The following is a 19,225-nucleotide window of genomic DNA, read 5'->3' on the forward strand; positions in this document are numbered from 1 at the left end:
GGATGCAGCGGTGCAATCGGAGGTGCATTTTGCACTTTTTGGCACCCTGAGCAGCTTTTCGTCAGCTCCTCTATCTGTTGGTCGATACCCGGCCACCACACATAAGCCCTAGCAAGGCTTTTCATCTTGACTCCCCCCAGATGACCTTCATGCAGTTCCTTTAGAACTCTTTCCCTTAACTTAGGAGGAATAATCACTCTCGTTCCATACATCAATGTTCCTTGACAGACGGACAGCTGGTCTCGTCTTGCCGAGAATGCCGGTAACAGAATCACCATGTGCTGGCCATCTCTTCACTGTCACCTCGTAGACTCGGGACAGTGTCGGGTCGTTCCTGGTTTCTCTTTCAATACTTGCATTGGTGACTGGTAAACACTCGATGCTGGTCGAGTGAAATAACAGGGTCAACCTTCGTTGTCTCCTCTTCTTCAGGTAGTGGCAGGCGCGACAGCCCATCAGCATTACCATGCTGCTTTGTACCTTTGAATTCTATCTGATATTGATGTGCCCCTAGGAAAAGGGACCATCTCTGGAGTCTCTGTGCTGTCATCACCGACACACCCTTCTTAGGGTTAAAAATGGATACCAACGGCTGATGGTCTGTCAGAAGCGTAAACTTTTGGCCCTGCAGGTAATGATTAAACTTCTTTACACCCCACACAAGGCTGAGAGCCTCCCTATCTATCTGAGCATAGTTGCGCTCAGCGGAGGTCAATGATCTGGATGCGAACGCGACTGGCCTCTCCGTGCCATTTGGCAACTTGTGTGAGAGTACTGCCCCAATACCATATGGAGAAGCATCACAAGCCAAACGAATAGGCAGTGTTGGGTTGAAGTGAGCCAACACTTCCTCTGAGGTTATCAATTCCTTGCTTTTGCGAAAGGCCTTCTTACAGCCCTCGCTCCACTCCCATGGTACTCCCTTCTGCAAAAGAGCGTTCAGCGGGTGCAGTACCGTGGATAAATTTGGCAGAAACTTATGGTAATAGTTAATCAATCCTAGGAACGACCTCAACTGAGATACATTAACCGGAGCGGGAGCCTTCACAACCGCTTTGATCTTGTCAGGAGACTTATGAAGTCCCTCCTGGTCAATGACATGGCTACAGTACGAGATCCGCTTCTGAAAGAACTCACATTTCTGCCGATTAACTCGAAGTCCATATTCTTTCAATCTGATGAGCACCAGTTCCAAATTTGCGAGGTGTTCCTCGTCACCATCTCCTGTAATCAGAATATCATCCAGGTAACATTGTGTGCCTGGAATTCCCTGTAATACCTGCTCCATGGCCCTCTGCCAAATTGCTGGAGCCGATGCCACTCCAAAAACCAGTCTATTATACCGGTACAAGCCTCTATGCGTGTTGATCGTGAGATACTGGCGTGACTCTTCCTCAACTTCCATCTGTAAGTACACCTGCGCCAGGTCTATCTTGGTGAAGTGTTTCCCGCCCGACAATGAAGCGAAGATATCCTCAATCCGCGGAAGCGGATACTGCACCGTGTGAAGCACCGGATTAACAGTGATCTTGAAATCTCCACATATGCGAACCTTCCCTGGTTCTCCCGGCTTGTTGCTCGAAGGACGTTTCATCACAGGAACAATGGGCGTAGCCCACTCACTCCAGTCTACCTTAGACAGTACTCCTGAACGTTCTAGCGCTTCCAGCTCCGCTTCCACAGCAGGTCGTATCGCATAGGGTACCGGTCTGGCTTTGAAAAATTTTGGTTGTGCATGTTCTTCAATCTTGATGTTTGCCGTAATTCCTCTCAGTGTTCCCAGTCCCTGCTGGAACACCTCTTTAGCATCGCCCAATATTCTGGACAATCGTTTAGGTTTGACATCTGTTTCCCTGGCATCTACCGTTAGTGCTTTTAAGGAATGCCAGTCCATATTCATTTTTCTAATCCACTCCCGTCCCAGTAGTGGTGGACCTCCTTCAGGTAGCACATATAAGTCCATTCCTCGGCTTTCTTTGCCCTTGTGGACCACCTTTACCTCTATCTTTCCGATGGGGTATACTCTTTGCCCCGTGTATGTTTTCAATACAATCTCCGTATCCCGTAGGGGAATATGTTGGAATAACCTTTTGTAATCTTTCTTATTCATGACCGTCAATGCCGATCCAGTGTCCAATTCCATCTTCACTTGGACTCCTGCTATCTGAAGTGTGACCCAAATTGTCTGGAGGTCTGCTTCCTTACCAACGTTGTGTACTCTTAAGCTACCCAGTTCATTACTGCTGGCGTCTGAATCTGACTTCTGTTCGTTCGAACTGTTCTCTGTCACCTTGTGTACCTTTCTGTACTTTCCCTGCAGTGACTTTTTGTTGCTGGTCTTCTCTCCTGACCAGCATACTTTAGCTATGTGACCAAGCCTGCCACATTTTCTGCATTCCTTATTTTTGAACCAGCACTGGTTCTGATCGTGCGTTGTCTTTCCACAACGATAACATTTTACTGTACCCAAGACCATTTGATTTGTGCTGAGTTCCGGTGACCGTAGCTGCATTACCGCCGTGCCTCTCGCTGCGGCTTTGTGCGATGCTGCCATAGCGACAGCTTTATCAAGCGTCAGCTCATTCTCCTCAAGCAGTCGCTTTTGTGTCTCTTCTTTTAACAATCCACACACAAATTTATCTCTTAGCGCATCTGTTAGTTCTGTTCCAAACTGACAGTACTTTGCTAGCTTACGCAATTCAATTAAAAATTCAGCATTGCTTTCATCTTTCAGCTGCTTTCTGCTGTAAAATTTAAATCGTTCCGCTAGCATCAGCGGCGTGGGGCTTAAATGATTTTTCAGGACGGTAACAATATCCGCGAAAGTCTTATCCGCCGGTTTCTCTGGTGATAGAAGGTGTTTCAATTGCCCGTATGTCTTCGCACCCATTAAGTTTAATAAGGTTAGTGCTTTCTCCCCATCTGTTATCTTATTTGCTCTACAATAAACTTCTATGCGTTCTACATACGTGGTCCAATCTTTGATGTCGCTATCAAAAGTATTAATGTTCCCATGTTTAGGCATCTTTGCAATTATTTTTCCAAAATGGCGGCTTCCCGCGCTTGGCGGTCTTTCCCGCGCTCGTCTTCTTCACCCGCTGGCTGCAATGGCGATTGCTGTGCTGCTGCTGGTCTCGCCTCCCCAGTGGTTAACAACTCCCCTGACGCTGCTTCTACTCCACCGCGGTTCCCGTGGGCATTCGCGCTTCCCTGCCGTCGCGCCTCGCAGCCCTTCTTGCAGCCCGGTTATGTGCACCCGCTGCGTTCGAATTCACCGCGGCTCTCGCGCCTTCAGCTGCCCCAGTCGCTGCGCCTTTCGGCCCGAATGCGGCCCGGCCCTTTTCACCGGCCGCGGTCGATTTCACCGCCCTCTTTCCTCCGTCTTCCCTCCCCTTCGCTACAGCCAACGCGGCCGACTTTTGCTGATTGGCTTACCCACCACTGTGGTAGAAGGAAGATAGCTGTCTGCCGCTGATGGGGGCTTCGAGTTCAGAATTTCTCTTCTTCACTCCGGGTCCTCGATGCCTCCCGCGCGACGTGCTGTTCAGCAGGATGATGAGGGTGGATGCCTCTTCTCGACGCCCGTTCTGAGGACGAAGCTACCGTGGATGTAAACTGCCGCAGGGTAAGATCGGACTCGTCGCCACTGTTAAGTCTGTGTGTTCCAGTTATATTTAAGGTCAATTACTGACACAGACTACAAGAATAACTTTTCAATAGGTCTTTACTATTCGGAGGTTAGGGCTGTACTACCCAGCAAATTACTACACAGCACTTATATACCGGTGTGGTCACCACCGGTATTACCATATACAGCAGCCAGAGAAAGTAGTACATCTCTTAAGGTGGAACAGGTTTAAGTTCTCTTAAGGTGGAACAAGTTACATACACCACACCTGCAATCCTGGCAAAGCTCAGAGCCCTGTCTTCCTGCTTCGCATTGTCCATAGGGAAGGATACAACGTCATTAGCTTTGGGAAAGAGTGCATCTTTCACTTGTAGAGACCTGCTCAGCTAATGTTGCAGATGTGACCTGCTGCAGACTGTAATGATCCCGAAGCATAAAGGTTCAGGGCCACAGTAAGTTTGACAGGAATGTACATGACCTTGTCGTGGGCTGCAGTTGGTGCTGCAGCAGGTGCTCGAGCTCTGTGACAGTCTCCTTGGCAAAGTGGAGCCTCCTCACACAGTGCCCCTCGGTGAGGTGCAGGCAAGAAATACTGCAGGATAAGGCCTCCAGAAAGCTACCTTCCATCTGTCTCTTCTCATGCAGCTCCAACCCCCTGGACTCTTGTTTGCTCCTCCTCCTCCTCCTCTTCCAGCAACAATGGCAGTGTAAGCAACAAAACCCTTGAAAACAATCAGAAGATTTTACAGATAAAAACATTCATTAGAAAAGGGAATAGTGCCAGAGGACTGGCGGACAGCTAATGTGATTTAAAAATGGCGATAGAACAAGTCAGGGAACTATAGACCAGTTAGCTTAATATCAGTGGTAGGAAAGATAATAGGATCATTACTCAAAGATGTAATTGAAAAACATCTAGAAACCAAAAATATAATAAAGAGTAATGTAGCCAAGTGGGAAAATGCAGTGAATATTTAAGTCCACTAGATGGCGCGGTTCATTTTCCCCTTTAGAATTTGAAAAAAGGAGAAAAGGGTTATGGGAAGGGCCATGTGATGCCAAAGGAACCTCCCCTTTCTTCACAGTCTCCATTTTCTAGATCCAGCGTGAGGGATGTGCTCTGAGGAGAGTTGGGCAAGCCACTGCCGTATTTTATCGACTGTGTTTTATGTATTTACAATTTCATCCTAAACCTAGACCCAAGTTATTAATACAGAATAAAAAAACCCAAAAACGAAAGTTCGTGTCCTGTGCTGCTCCATTTCGCCAGGCTACACATTTTGGTATCAGGAGTGGGGTCTGTTAGCTTGGAGTTTCTCAGGCTTGGGAAAGTTACATAAAATACGGCAGTTGGGGAAGAGCGGTGTGGTGCCAAATGGACCTGGAGACGGACGGAGAGTGCTGCCTGGGGTTGCTAAGGAGGACCAGACCAGACAGACGGGATCCAGAGGGCGCCAGGACCAATCTGGGAGAGGACCCATCAAGGCACCGAGGAGGGACACCATTGGAGAAGAATCGTCGCAGCGGCCATCCCATTCAGTGACTGTCAGGGACTTGTGAACTGAGTCAAAATGTTAGACCCTCCTGAGGAGGCGGGTGGAGCTCACAATTCGGATGGTGAGGACAATACCTCTAGTGTGGGTGAGGGCAACCAGATAGATGAGCTCAAGGCACAGATTTCAGAGTTGAAAAAAAACCATGACCAAGCAATGGAAATTATTGCCACTCTAGGTAATGGGGCAACCAAGTCATATGTGTATGTACCCAGAGAGCGTCAGATCCAACCATTCAGTGGTGAGGTATCTAAAGATAGTCGTTCAGTTGATGAGTTCATTGAAGAGGTTGAAAGTGTACTACGAGCTAGAGATCAGACTCCTGCAGAGCAGGTAGATTTCATTCGATCTTTGTTGAGGGGGGCAGCCCTACAGGAAATTAGGTTACGGTTGGGTGGAGAGTCTAAGCAGCCCAGTGACCTGTTCAGTTACCTAAGGGGGGCTTTCACCGAAAAACGCAGTGAGTCCCAGCTGTTAGAAACTTTCTATGGACGCAAGCAAGAAGAGGGTGAAGATTTCCAAGAATACTCACATGCACTCTCTCAGATTATTAGAACTTTGGTAAAGCAATCACCTGATGCTGTGCCGGACACAAAACGGGTTGTCAGAAACAGATTTGTTGATGGTGTTAGAGATCCCTCACTCCGGAGAGAGTTGCGCAAGTTTGTACGAGACAACCCCCAGTCTACCCTGTTCGATGTACGTGAGGAAGCTGTCTTATGGTCCTTAGAAGACCAGCCCTGTAGCACTAAAGTTGCAAAGAGCAAGAATGTAGTGTGTGACAGTATGGGGAGGGATCTTCAGTGTTCTGCCATTGGGGTACCAGGCAGCCAGGCTGTCACTTTACAGGATGTTCTTAAAGTGGTGGCGGAACAGGGTAAAGCTATCGGGGAACTAACAGAGGCAGTACGGGGTCTTGCTCTACAGAAGGAAAACACGGGTAATGACAAGATTGGGAAACCTAGAGCCAAGCCAAAGTTCACTGATGAAGGTCAGCCTATTTGCTTTAAGTGCAATGGGGCGGGGCACATTGCCAAACAGTGTCCTCAGAAGCACGAGGTAGCAAACACATCCACCAATGCTGGCTGGGGTGCAGGAAAACTAACTCCCTCGATTGCCATGAGCCGGGCAATGCGAGGAAAACCTGCAGGCTCTCAGAACAGTACTGGTATTCGTGACAGATTTCTTGACCGTGCAGTAGGTAAATGTCCAGTAGTAGATCTCAAGATTGGGGGGGTTACTGCTAACTGTTTACTGGATACCGGGAGCCAAGTCAGCACTATTACTGAAGTTTTTTTCAGAGAGCACTTACTTGGGAGGGATGAGGATATGCTGCCTACAACCGGGTGGCTTAAGATCACTGCCGCCAACGGGTTGGACATTCCCTACTTGGGCTACCTTGAGTTAGACGTTGAAACTATGGGCATAACCTTACCCGAATGTGGTTTCCTGGTAGTCAAAGAGCATCAGCAGTCACAGCCTGCAGCACCAGGTCTTATTGGTATGAACATCATCAGCCGATGCAGACAACTAGTTCATGCTGAGTTTGACACTACTCTAGGGGGAAAGTTGGATTCAGATTGGAGGGAAGCTTTTCAGCAAGTACAACAGTGTAACATCACTCCAAAGTCATCTTCTATCCGTGTAGCTGGTAGGGGTGCTGTACATGTGCCTGCGTCTTCCATAGCTACAGTCTATGTAAAGGGACTTAAAACTCAGTCAGGTGGCAGCACTAAAATGCTGTTGGAGCCAGGTAACACACCATTGCCAGGTGGCCTGGTAGTTGTCCCCACTCTAGTTGAATCAAAGGGACATTTATTTCCAGTGCAGGTGGTAAATTTCTCTGAGGAGGATGTGTGGTTAAGCCCCAGGACCAGGCTTGGTATTCCGACTCAGGCAGAGTGTGTAGACAAGGACTCCTGTGAGGTGCGATTTCAACGCATCTCCGCTGACACAGAGGAAGTAACTGTTGGCAGAAAAGAAGGACAGATGACAGACCAAGACATTCAGTTGCTTTTGGACAAACTACACATAGGTGGCACACAGGGCCAACAAGCAGAGTTAGGTGCACTTTTAGCCAGGTATTCGGAAGTATTTGCTTTTAAGGATGAGGACCTAGGCTACACTGATAAAGTTGAGCATGAGATTAACTTGGTAGATGACGCACCAGTTACAGAGCCATACCGTCGTATCCCACCTACACTGTACAAAGAGGTGAGGGACCACATCACTAAGCTTTTGAGAAAGCGTGTCATCCAGGAGAGCAATAGTTCATACGCTTCACCCATAGTGGTAGTTCGTAAGACTGATGGAGACATACGACTATGTATTGACTTTAGGAAATTAAACTCAAAAACCAGACGTGACGCATTTCCTTTGCCCCGCATTGACGAGAGTTTTGATGCCCTTCATGGTGCAAAGTTCTTCTCGACCATTGATCTTGCAAGTGGGTACCACCAGGTTGCTGTTCGTGAAAGTGACAGGCCTAAGACTGCTTTTACAACTCCTTTTGGCCTTTTTGAGTACCTCAGAATGCCTTTTGGTGTCTGTAATGGACCTGCGACTTTTCAACGACTTATGCAAGCGACTATGAGCGACTTAGTGTTCCACATCCTATTAGTGTATTCAGATGACATCCTTGTGTTCTCTCAGACCTTCCCAGACCATTTAGAGAGGCTTGAGACAGCTCTAAGACAACTGAAAGAGACAGGTTTGAAAGTAAAGCTTGAAAAGTGTCACTTCCTGCAGCAGGAAGTCAGGTTCCTTGGGCATCAAATTTCAGGGGAGGGTATAGGGACAGATCCAGAGAAAATTGCCGCCGTAAAGAAGTGGCCGGTCCCCAGTACAGTCAAAGATCTGAGGTCATTTCTTGGTTTCTGTAGTTATTACAGGAGGTTCATTGAGGATTTTTCTAAACGAGCTGGCCCTCTCCATGACGTAGTCAATGCATGCCTTAGGGAAGACAGCCCAGCAAAAGCAAAACGGTTGTTTGAAGGTTCATGGACAGCTGCGTGCCAAGTTGCTTTCGAACAGCTGAAAGAAAAGCTGATCAGTGCTCCAGTGTTAGGTTACGCAGATTTCACTCAGCCTTTTATTGTAGAGACGGATGCCAGTAACCTAGGATTAGGTGCCATCCTCCACCAGCAGCAGGGAAATAGGAAGAGAGTGATAGCATATGCCAGTAGGAGGCTCCGGAATGCTGAAAGAAATGACAGAAACTACAGCAGTATGAAACTAGAGCTCCTCGCCCTCAAATGGGCTGTTTCAGAGAAATTTTGAGGTTACCTTCTAGGTTCCAAGTTCACTGTCATAACAGATAACAACCCCCTGTGTCACCTTTCTACAGCTAAGTTAGGTGCTGTTGAGCAAAGATGGGTGGCTCAGTTAGCTGTTTTTGACTTTGACGTCAAGTACCGCCTAGGCCGCTGTAATGCAGCAGCAGATGCCCTCTCTAGGCAGCCGTTAGCAGGGGAGCCCGAGTCAGACAGTGGGGAGGCAGACTATGATGGTTGTGTGGCCATATGTAATGTCACTCACAAGGGAACAGCTCTAGGACCAGACTTAGTGACAGCAGGAGTCAAGTGCTGTAAAGTCAGACAGATCCGTGTTTCGGACGCAGAAGAAAGTACTGAGCGTAGTGAGTTGCAGGGTAACATACCAACACTTCCCGGTTACTCTAAAGAGGAACTACGTAAGTTTCAGGACACAGACCCCACCCTCAGCGTGTTTAGGAAGTTTTGGGGTGAGCAGCGAAGACCAACTTACAAGGAGAGGTCGCAGTTATCCAAGCTAGTATTATCCACGTTAAAGCAGTGGCCCCGTATTTGTGAGCAAGATGGCTTGTTGTACCGTGTAATCGAGGATGTCCATGTTGGTGAATGTCACCAGCTACTACTGCCCTCTTGTTTGAAAGAAGTCGTGCTTGAAGGTGTGCATGATCGTATGGGCCATCAGGGAATAGAGCGCACACAGAACCTTTTGAGACAGAGATGTTTTTGGGTTGGGATGTATGAGGATGTGGAACAGTGGGTCAAGAAATGCGAGAGGTGTGTTTTGACAAAAATGCCCCACCCCAAGATACATGCCCCTATGAAATCATTTCTAGCCTCCCGGCCCCTTGAAGTAGTTGCTGTAGATTTCACCATGCTGGAACCGGCCTCCGATGGTCGTGAGAATGTGTTAGTGGTGACCGATGTTTTCACTAAATTCACACAAGCCTTCCCTACTCGGGACCAAAAGGCTGATACCACGGCAAAAGTCCTTCTCAAAGAGTGGTTCATGAAGTATGGGGTCCCAGAAAGATTGCATTCAGACAGAGGTCGAAATTTTGAGAGTGAAATCATTGCCGAGCTGTGTAAGCTTTATGGTGTAAAGAAAACCCGCACTACCCCACACCACCCAGAAGGAAATGCTCAATGTGAGAGGTTCAACAGATCTTTACATGATCTTTTGCGTACACTGCCTCCAGAAAAGAAGCGCCGCTGGCCTGAGCACTTATCTGAGTTGGTGTATGCCTACAATGTAACACCCCATGCTACGACTGGCTACTCACCGTACTATCTGCTTTTCGGGGTTCATCCACACCTTCCTGTAGATGCTTTATTAGGTCAGGAGCAAGTGTTAGACAAGAAACATGAGTGGTTGGTTGTCCACCAAGAGCGTTTGAAGGAGGCACATGCAAGGGCAAGAGAGTACACTAAAAAGAAATCAGCTCAAAGAATTGAACTTAACAAAGACAAAGTGTACTGTCCAACCATTGAGGTGGGTCAGTTGGTATACTTACGACACAGGCCTTTGGGTAGGAACAAAATTCAGGATGCTTGGGGTCCTACTGTGTACAGAGTGGTGGAGGTACAGGGTGCTACACATGCAGTTGAGCCTGTAGAGGGCGGTCCTTTAAAAAGGGTCCATAGAGTTAATCTTAGGCCATGTGTTACCCCTGTCCCTGAGCCTAGGCGGACGAGAACCAAGTCCCCTGTCACCGTACCCCCTGTCACTCTTTTGACAGAATCGTTGCCAGAGCCCTCTGATACTGAGTTTGTTGTGGTAGAGGAAGTCACCTATCCAGAGTTAACTCAGGAGGAAAAAGTAAACAATGATCCTGTTGGTAACGCCCAAGATGTACAGGAATCAGAGGCTGTTTCTGAGCCAGAGCGTTCAGATCCTTCTGAGTGTGGGACTGAGGTTGAGGTACCCATTCCGGCTCCTCACAGAACTAAAAGAGCCAATGCTGGGGTAAACCCTAACCCATACCACTTGCCTCAGTCAGCCTGTAATGCAGTCTCACTCAGTCCTGAGGTGTTCTCTCATGTTTTATCGAGTCTGGGTACTGCATTTTTTCGAGAAGCTGTAAAAGAAGTGAAAAACGGGTGCTAAGTCACCGAGGACGTTGACTTTAAAGCAGGGGAGAATGTAGCCAAGTGGGAAAATGCAGTGAATATTTAAGTCCACTAGATGGCGCGGTTCATTTTCCCCTTTAGAATTTGAAAAAAGGAGAAAAGGGTTATGGGAAGGGCCATGTGATGCCAAAGGAACCTCCCCTTTCTTCACAGCCTCCATTTTCTAGATCCAGCGTGAGGGATGTGCTCTGAGGAGAGTTGGGCAAGCCACTGCCGTATTTTATCGACTGTGTTTTATGTATTTACAATTTCATCCTAAACCTAGACCCAAGTTATTAATACAGAATAAAAAACCCCAAAAACGAAAGTTCGTGTCCTGTGCTGCTCCATTTCGCCAGGCTACAGTAGTCAGCATGATTTTCAAAAGGGAAGGTCATGCTTGACCAACCCTATTGAATTATTTGAAGAAATAACAGTAGACAAGGGTAATGAAGTTGATGTCATCTATTTGGATTTTTAAAAGGCCTTTTGTAAGATTCTTTCTTTCATTTCTAGAGAGATAGAATGGAAAAACAGAGAAGTTATGTTAAACTTGTATCAAACCTTGGTTAGACTACACTTGGAGTACTGTGCACAATTCTGGTCTCCATATTTTAAAAAGGATGTAGAGGCTCCACCTGCTGCTTCCTCACATCAACTTGGCTGAGGTCAATAACATTAATTGAATGATCGCTGGTATAAATCTGTGACCCACAGTTGTGCTTTTACACACCCTTGTGTTGCAATGCGGTGTGCCACTGTGTTGCTCTTCAACATATAGTTTAATTAACCATTAAACATTTATTTGATGCTTTTGAAGACAACATATTTTAAGCACCATGGTTCTCTGAAATGTTCTTAGTAGGAGTATTACCACAGATGTACACTGTGCAAATGTAGCCCTAAGAATCAGATGATTGATCTTCATCTTTTGCAATGCCATCAATGCAGAAGTGAGAAGTGAATATAAAATAGGACACAGCAGTCTCTAGAAGGTTACTTGAAGGTAAAAAAAATCTAGCACCAGCGATCTGCTTGAATGGGGATGACAGTGGAATGAAGAATTATCAGCCTCTGACTGCTGATCCAACATTCAAGAAAATGATCTCACTGGAGGCAACATGTCAAAGTATTCAGTTTAGTATATTTTTACATTTGTTTGTGTAAGAGCATATGTTTTCCACTTCATTCCGCTGCCAGCCACATTCAAGCAGATCTTTGGTGCTTTTGCCTCTATGTTGTTTTCCTGTGCCCTATTTTACATTCATGTCCTGAATATGACTCCCAGTCTCCCTATTTAAGTGACATTGTGCATTTGTATTATCCTGATGATGTATATATCATGGAATGCATGTCAAAGACACATTCAAGGCAGCATCAGCAATTTTTATATTTTAACATTTCAGTATATATTTCAACAGGAGAAAAATATCACATAATTTTCATCATGCTAACAGGCTGGCTACTGGGTGACAAGGGCTACCCCCTTCAGAATTGGCTCATGACTCCTGTCAGAAACCCGAATAGTCCATTCCACTGACCTGGGCATCCTTTTTACCCCTCCCCTTTCAGCCTATCATTTGTGGTAGAGTCTTGGTCTTATTCTCTGGAACTATCTCCCCAGACCTCTCCATCTTTCCCGCTCTCATCTTTTAGCCAAGTGTTCCTTCGCATCTCCTAATCTCACTTTCTGGCTCAGCAGCCATGTCAATTTCCAATGCCCTTAAATGAAGTGAAGGTATCTTGGGATATTTTTATCTTAAAGGTGCTAAATATTAGTGATTATTCTGGTACCAGGAAAAATACAAGTTCTACAAAATCTCCCTATTTGCTGATGATATACTCCTGCTATTAACCTTAGGAAATCTGCCCATCTTAATCTTCAATTTATCAATGAATTTTAATTCTTTTAGCTGTGGCAAGTCCAAGTCTATTCTTCTGTTGGTGTTTTGTTTCTCAGAAGCATGAATGATCATTGTTATAAGGGCTATCCCCTTCAGAATTGGCTCATGACTCCTGTCAGAAACCCGAATGGTCCATTCCACTGATCTGGGCATCCTTTTTACCCCTCCCCTTTCAGCCTATCATTTGTGGTAGAGTCTTGGTCTTATTCTCTGGAACTATCTCCCCAGACCTCTCCATCTCTCCCACTCTCATCTTTTAGCCAAGCGTTCCTTCGCATCTCCTAATCTCACTTTCTGGCTCAGCTACTAGTACTTGGCTATTTAATATGCTCTAGAGATGAGAAAAATTACATCTTTAAAAATTACTCCATTGCTCAGCTGAATAGAAATTAATGTACAGAGATGGAAATCACTGTCACTTTCACTTTAGGGATACATAGACACTTTAAAATGGATATCTTACTGAAATTAAATTCTAAGTGCCTCTTGATAGACAAAGCAATGGTTAGCAGAATAGAGAATCTCCTCAATCCCCTGCTATGTGATAACAGATAAAGCAAAAAGCCAATTATAAACTTTGTGATGCTTTAAACATGTTAGATGTCCACACCCACAGAGTCTACCTGCCTTCCTTCTGCCACATTCCCAGGCCATGGGAGCCTTCTCCACTTTGCCAGATTTTCTATGCTTCCCTCTCCCTCTGCTATTCTGTTGAAACCATTTACGTCTCCTTTGGACCCATCTTTTGTTTCTTACATGTTCCATTATCACCTCCTTTTGCCTTGCAAGATCACCACTTTTATCATTTAATTATTCCTGCCCTCCACCCTATCATCGACCTCTCCATTTTGTTCTTTCTTTGGCCCCCTTTTCCTTGGCTCTGTACTTAAAAGCTGTTCATGTCTAACATCTTCCAGTTCTGATGAAAGGTCATCAACCTGAAACATTAACTCGGTTTCTCTCTTCACAGATACAGCCTGATTTGCTGAGTATTTCCAGCAATTTCTGTTTTTATATCCTATGGGGGAGAAATTCGGTTGGTTAGCGCCTCCCGTTATCACCTCAGCGGGGCGATAACGGGGCACTAACGACTTACCGACCGGGCGCAGCGAGATGAACGACTCCCGCTAACTTGGCCGAGAGGTTTGAGGCGGCGGTAACACTTTGCGCCATGATCTCCTGCGCCCGGAGATCGTGACGTCATTGCCGTGCGCATCACCCCGGTAGCGCCCCAGACCCAAACTTCAGTTCCGCCCCCTGCAGCATCGCCGGGTGACAACACCGACAGCTACAGGAGGCACTGTTCGGGAGGCCGGAAGCTTCAGAGGCGCAAATAAAAGGGGATGTTGGCAAGGGTAGGAGAAAGATTTTAACAACGCTTCAAGTGATTTTTTTCAATTGCTCCTAGGCCACGATCAATCAGCCCGGCACTCTGCTGGAGTGTATGGGACTGATCGGGCCAGATCGCGGCTGCCGTCGGGGACCAGCTAACTGGTCCCAATGCAGAGCCTGCAGCGATGGCCCTTTCTTTTAAGGGAGGGAAGAAGCCTGGGATCGTGGCAACGCTGCACGGGACATTGTGCACCACTACCGCCCCGCCTGCATCCTTTAACGCTCCAGGAAGGAAGTGGAGCGCCTGATTTAGCGCTCCCCTTCCTTCCTGGAGTGCAAACACCCAATTTTGAAAAAGCTGGGTATAATTAGCGCCTGGCTCTAAGTTTCCCAGCTTTCAAAAGTAAGTGCCCCAAAACGGGGTGATACTGAATTTCTTCTCCTATTAGTTTTGTTGATTGCTCTCCAGTAGTTTGTGGCTTGTAAAATCAGAAATGCAATCTAACAAATTGTATTTTAATAATGCAACAGCTGAATAGTCGCAACCATTATTCCATGCAAAATATTGAAGGAAGTTAACAAATATCATTAATGGGAACTTGAAGAGTAGATCTGTCACTGAGGAGTAAGATTCTTCTCATTTGACTCTAGCTAACCTTGCATTCAATCCCTTAATAGGTTTTGGTAGGCCAGCAGCAAAATGTTTACCAGTGCCCTGAGTTGGGAAGTTACATGGTTTTGGTTGGTTAAACTCCAGCAATACGTCTATGCACACTTGTGTATCCCTGAATCTTGACTCTTACTAACCTGCAGCTAAGTTCTCTGGGTTTAGGTAAGCGGGGTGTGTGCCTAGCGGGAGAGAGTGTGCACTCCATGCCACAAATAAACACTCTACTTATGTGGATTCCTCAGTACTTTGGTTTGGAGATTCACAAGCACGGTGATGGGTTTGTGTGTGTGTCAGACACCTGGCTAACAAGAAAATATAATTTTCAATAATGTAGGCACATATGTTTTATCAGAGTAAACTTGGATCAATGGTTAAAAACCAACAACTTTTTTTTAAATGCAGAGAAAGAGATGAGTTTAAAACACAATCATTTGAAAGTAGCTTTTCATTCAAATTCGTTTACTATAAAACTCAAGTGAATCCTACTTTAAATGTTATGCCAACTTTGAATCAGAAATGTTAAATATATATATTTCATGTTCTCACATTTCCTCATTAAGTACTGCATACAGCACAACTTGATGGGTACATCTTTCACTGATAATGAGTGTCACAGTGTAACAAGAAAAACGTGTTCATTGCCGCAAGAGAGATTACCGAGTCTTACCGAGCCATTTCTTTTCCGCTAAAGACTCCTGTGAAATATTACAACACTTTCAATCATTTATTACTTTATGTTTTTAGGAAAACCCATGTCTGCACATACTTAGACATTTTGATTTAAAAAATAAACTTGAAGCCCAATGTGGTCTGACACTTTTATTCCATTTTGGGGGCAAAATAATGCCATTTGCAGGTTTATGATAGCAAAGGGGAATGTAATGGATCAAAAGACTGACAAAAGGAGACAGGGACACATCACAATGAAATACTGGAAAATGGTGGTTCTATCAGCTATCAGACTGAGAATAAAATAATACCTTGGTATTTTAAGGGGTCAAAACAGACATTTTTTAACAACTGATACTCTGAACAAAGCATATGGGATATTATCTGTCCTATAGTTAAAAATGGAATAAAATCCACCATAATAGCTTTTGTAGACCCTTGTCTGACCCTCTGTCAATCCTCCTTTATCCATGATTTGCTTCTACAAGACTGAAACAGACATTTCATTTTCCCTTATGTTTTGAGAACTGCAGGGCTTATCTTCATCTATTTCACATTTTTAATGACTTTTACTTTCTTATTTCAAAGTCCTGGTTACTTACCAATTACAGAAGATATTAAAATGAGAAATGAGTGCAGAATAATCTCCGTGGCTGTGGCCCAGTGGTAGTGAATAAACCCATGAGGCTCCTGAACTTTACAACTTCCATATTTAAGGATACGTACTTCAACATTTTTTAATTCATTCTCATGATGTGGGCATCACTGGCAAGGCCAGAATTTATTGCCCATCCCTCGTTACCCAGGGAAGGTGGTGGTGGGCCTTCTTCTTGAACTGTTGCAGTCCAGCGGTCTCAGATGGTCACCCACTTCTCTCTTTCTGCACTATCCCTGTGTCCTGAATTGCCTACTACTGGTTCTTGGATAGGACAATCCAGAAACCCCGCATCCTCTCTGATGATGTGGCAAATTTCTCCTCAAGCACAGAGTTGTTCTTCTCCAAGGATTCCATTTTTCTGCACTTAGTGCTTATGTGCTGCCCCTGGGTACACGATGGCCCACATATCATACTTCACACAAATCACTCGGGTACCTTGCACTGCCATCCCCTTGTGTCGAACTTAACACTGTACGCAGGGTTGGCCTGACAAACTGTCGCAAGAATCAAACTCCACTTACTCACTTCACACAAGTATTAATTATAGAAAATAATTTCTGCCCAGCTGCACCTCAAGGCAGAAGTCCTGCTGAGGCTAAGCTCCACACTCTTTTGGCCTGTTATATTTCTTATCAATCCAAAATCCCTGCGCTGCATAAGCCATTAAAATGAAGTGAAAGAGCTTGTATTTATAAAGCATTTCATAATAAATGAATTAATTTGGAGTGCGGTCACCTTTGTTATGTTGGCCAATAACAACTGCCCTGTTGCATATATTTTTCAGTGCCTTTCAGGGCCTTTAATGCATCTTAGAAACTTACTGGCATAACATTATGGAATATCCTCTGATGGGTTCTTGACGGCAGTAAAATGAAAAAAGTTATATTTTAATTTTGTTCCAAGAATAATGTGAATTCATAAAAGATCCAGTTATATTTTCCTGATTCTAATTATAACATTCAGTAAAGATAATTTTTCAACTTTATGTTTAAGAAAGTGCACTTCATTGAGGCTTTTAACACCTTTAAAGTTGATTAGTCATCATCATATTTTCTATATTTCATCACATCATGAAGATCTCAGTTGCTTTTAAATTGGGCACAATTGGATTTAAAAAAGATGGCAGCCAGTATACTGCAAAGCCCTTTAAAACTTTTCACACATCATCAGCATATTCGGATGGCTGCCGGGGAAAATTCCATTTTCTTAGGTCCATACAGTATTTTCATTTTTGTTGCTTTCTCTTTTCCCAATTTTTCTCTCCTCTTTTCCTTTCGACACTGACTCATGTGGAAGGATAGTTCCACACATTGGCCACACTGTATTTTTTAATATTGCAAGCAAACCACAGGAGCTATACAGCATTTTGCTGTATTGTTGCAATAATTTCTAGAAAGAATTTAGATGAATATAGGTGGGTTCTATTTGTGAAGGCATCTCTAAAATCCCTAGATCCTGTAAGGAAAACTTTTTTTACTATCTTCATATTACAAATTTATTGCAAAATGATTTATGTTACTTCTTCCTTTGTGGTCAAAATATGAACGCGATTCGCTAACAATCTGCGTCGGTAACAGTAATTCTTTATGGTGCATTACACTTTCAGTCAGCTTACAATTTATATAAATTACCATTTGCAAATATGAAAGGTAAATTGCATCAGCTTTTGTGTGAACACTCCTAACGTTTTCAAGTGTCATGATGCTAAAAACATAATTTTATTGTATGATGATGCAAGGTGGACTTCAGAAATGCTGGAGAAAGATATCAATTCTAATCTGATGTTCTGTACGCATGCCTTTACAACACTACCATTACGTTACTGCAGATTCAGGAAGCAAAACATTAAAAAAAAGAGGGAAGTATAAAGCAGCAAGCAAGCCATTCTTAATTCTTTCCTATTTTTAAAGTAGTGAGCTATAACAGCAACAGTAACAACTTGTATCTATATTGCACCTTTAACATAGTAAAACGTCACAGGAGCATTATAAAACAAAATTTGACACCGAACTACCTAAGGAGGTATTAGGGCAGATAACCAAAAGCTTGGTCAAAGAGGTAGGTTTTAAGTAGGGTCTTAAAGGAGGAAAGAGGCGGAGGGAATTCCAGAGCTTAGGGTCTTGGCAGCTGAAGGCATGGCCACCAGTGGTGGAGCGATTGAAATCAGGGATGCTTAAGGGGCCAGAATTAGAGGAACACAGATAACTCATGAGGGTTGTGGGGCTGGAGGAGATTACAGAGATAGGGAGGGTCGAGGCCATGAAGTGATTTGAAAACAAAGATGAGAATTTTAAAATCGAGGCATTGCTTAACCGGGAGCCAATGTAGGTCAGCGAGCACAGGGGTGATGGGTGAACGGGACTTGGTGTGAGTTAGGACACGGGCAACAAAGTTTTGGATAACTTCAAGTTTACGACGGGTAGAATGTGGGAGGCCAGCCAGGAGTGCACTGGAATAGTCAAGTCTGGAGGTAACAAAGGCATGGATGAGGGTTTCAGCAGCAGCTGAGCTGATGCAGGGACGGAGTCAGGCGATGTTCCATAGGTGGAAATAGGCGGTCTTAATGATGGCGCGGATATGTGGTCGGAAGCTCATCTCAGGGTCAAATACGACACCAAGGTTGCGAACGGTCTGGTTCAGCCTCAAACAGTGGCCAGGGAGAGGGATGGAGTCGGTGGCTAGGGAATGGAGTTTGTGACGGGGACCGAAGACAATGGCTTTGGTCTTCTTAATATTTAGTTGGAGAAATTTCTGCTCATCCAGAACTGGATGTCAGACAAGCAATCGGACAATTTAGATACAGTGGAGGGGTTGAGAGAGGTGATGGTGAGGTAGAGCTGGGTTTCATCAGCGTACATGTGGAAATTGATGCCGAGGGACAGCATGTATATGAGAAATAAGAGGAGGCCAAGGATAGATCGTTGGGGAACACCAGAGGTAATGGTGCGGGAGCGGGAAGGGAAGTCAATGCAGGTGATCACAGAATCACAGAATCACAGAAACCCCACAGTGCAGATAGAGGCCATTCGGCCCATCGAGCCTGCACCGACACATATCCCACCCGATCCCCGTAACCCCTACACCAACACATATCCCACGCTATCCCCGTAACCCCATGTATTTAATCACCCTAACACTAAGAGTCAATTTATCATAGCCAATCAACCTAACCTGCACATCTTTGGACTGTGGGGGCTAATATTAGATAGATAAGAATGGAATCAGGAGAGTGCAGTCCCACCCAGCTGGACGACGGTGGAGAGGCATTGGGGAAGGATGGAGTGGTCAACCATGTCAAAAGCTGCAGACAGGTCGAGAAAGAGGAGGAGGGATAGTTTACCTTTGTCACAGTCACATAGGATGTCATTTATGACTTTGATAAGAGCCGTTTCGGTTCTGTGGCAGGGGTGGAAGCCTGATTGGAAAGATTCAA

The sequence above is a fragment of the Somniosus microcephalus genome, chromosome 14 (assembly GCF_052327205.1).
Source record: "Somniosus microcephalus isolate GS21.2 chromosome 14, FLI_Smic_1.0, whole genome shotgun sequence".
In the NCBI taxonomy this organism is placed as follows: Eukaryota; Metazoa; Chordata; class Chondrichthyes; order Squaliformes; family Somniosidae; genus Somniosus; species Somniosus microcephalus.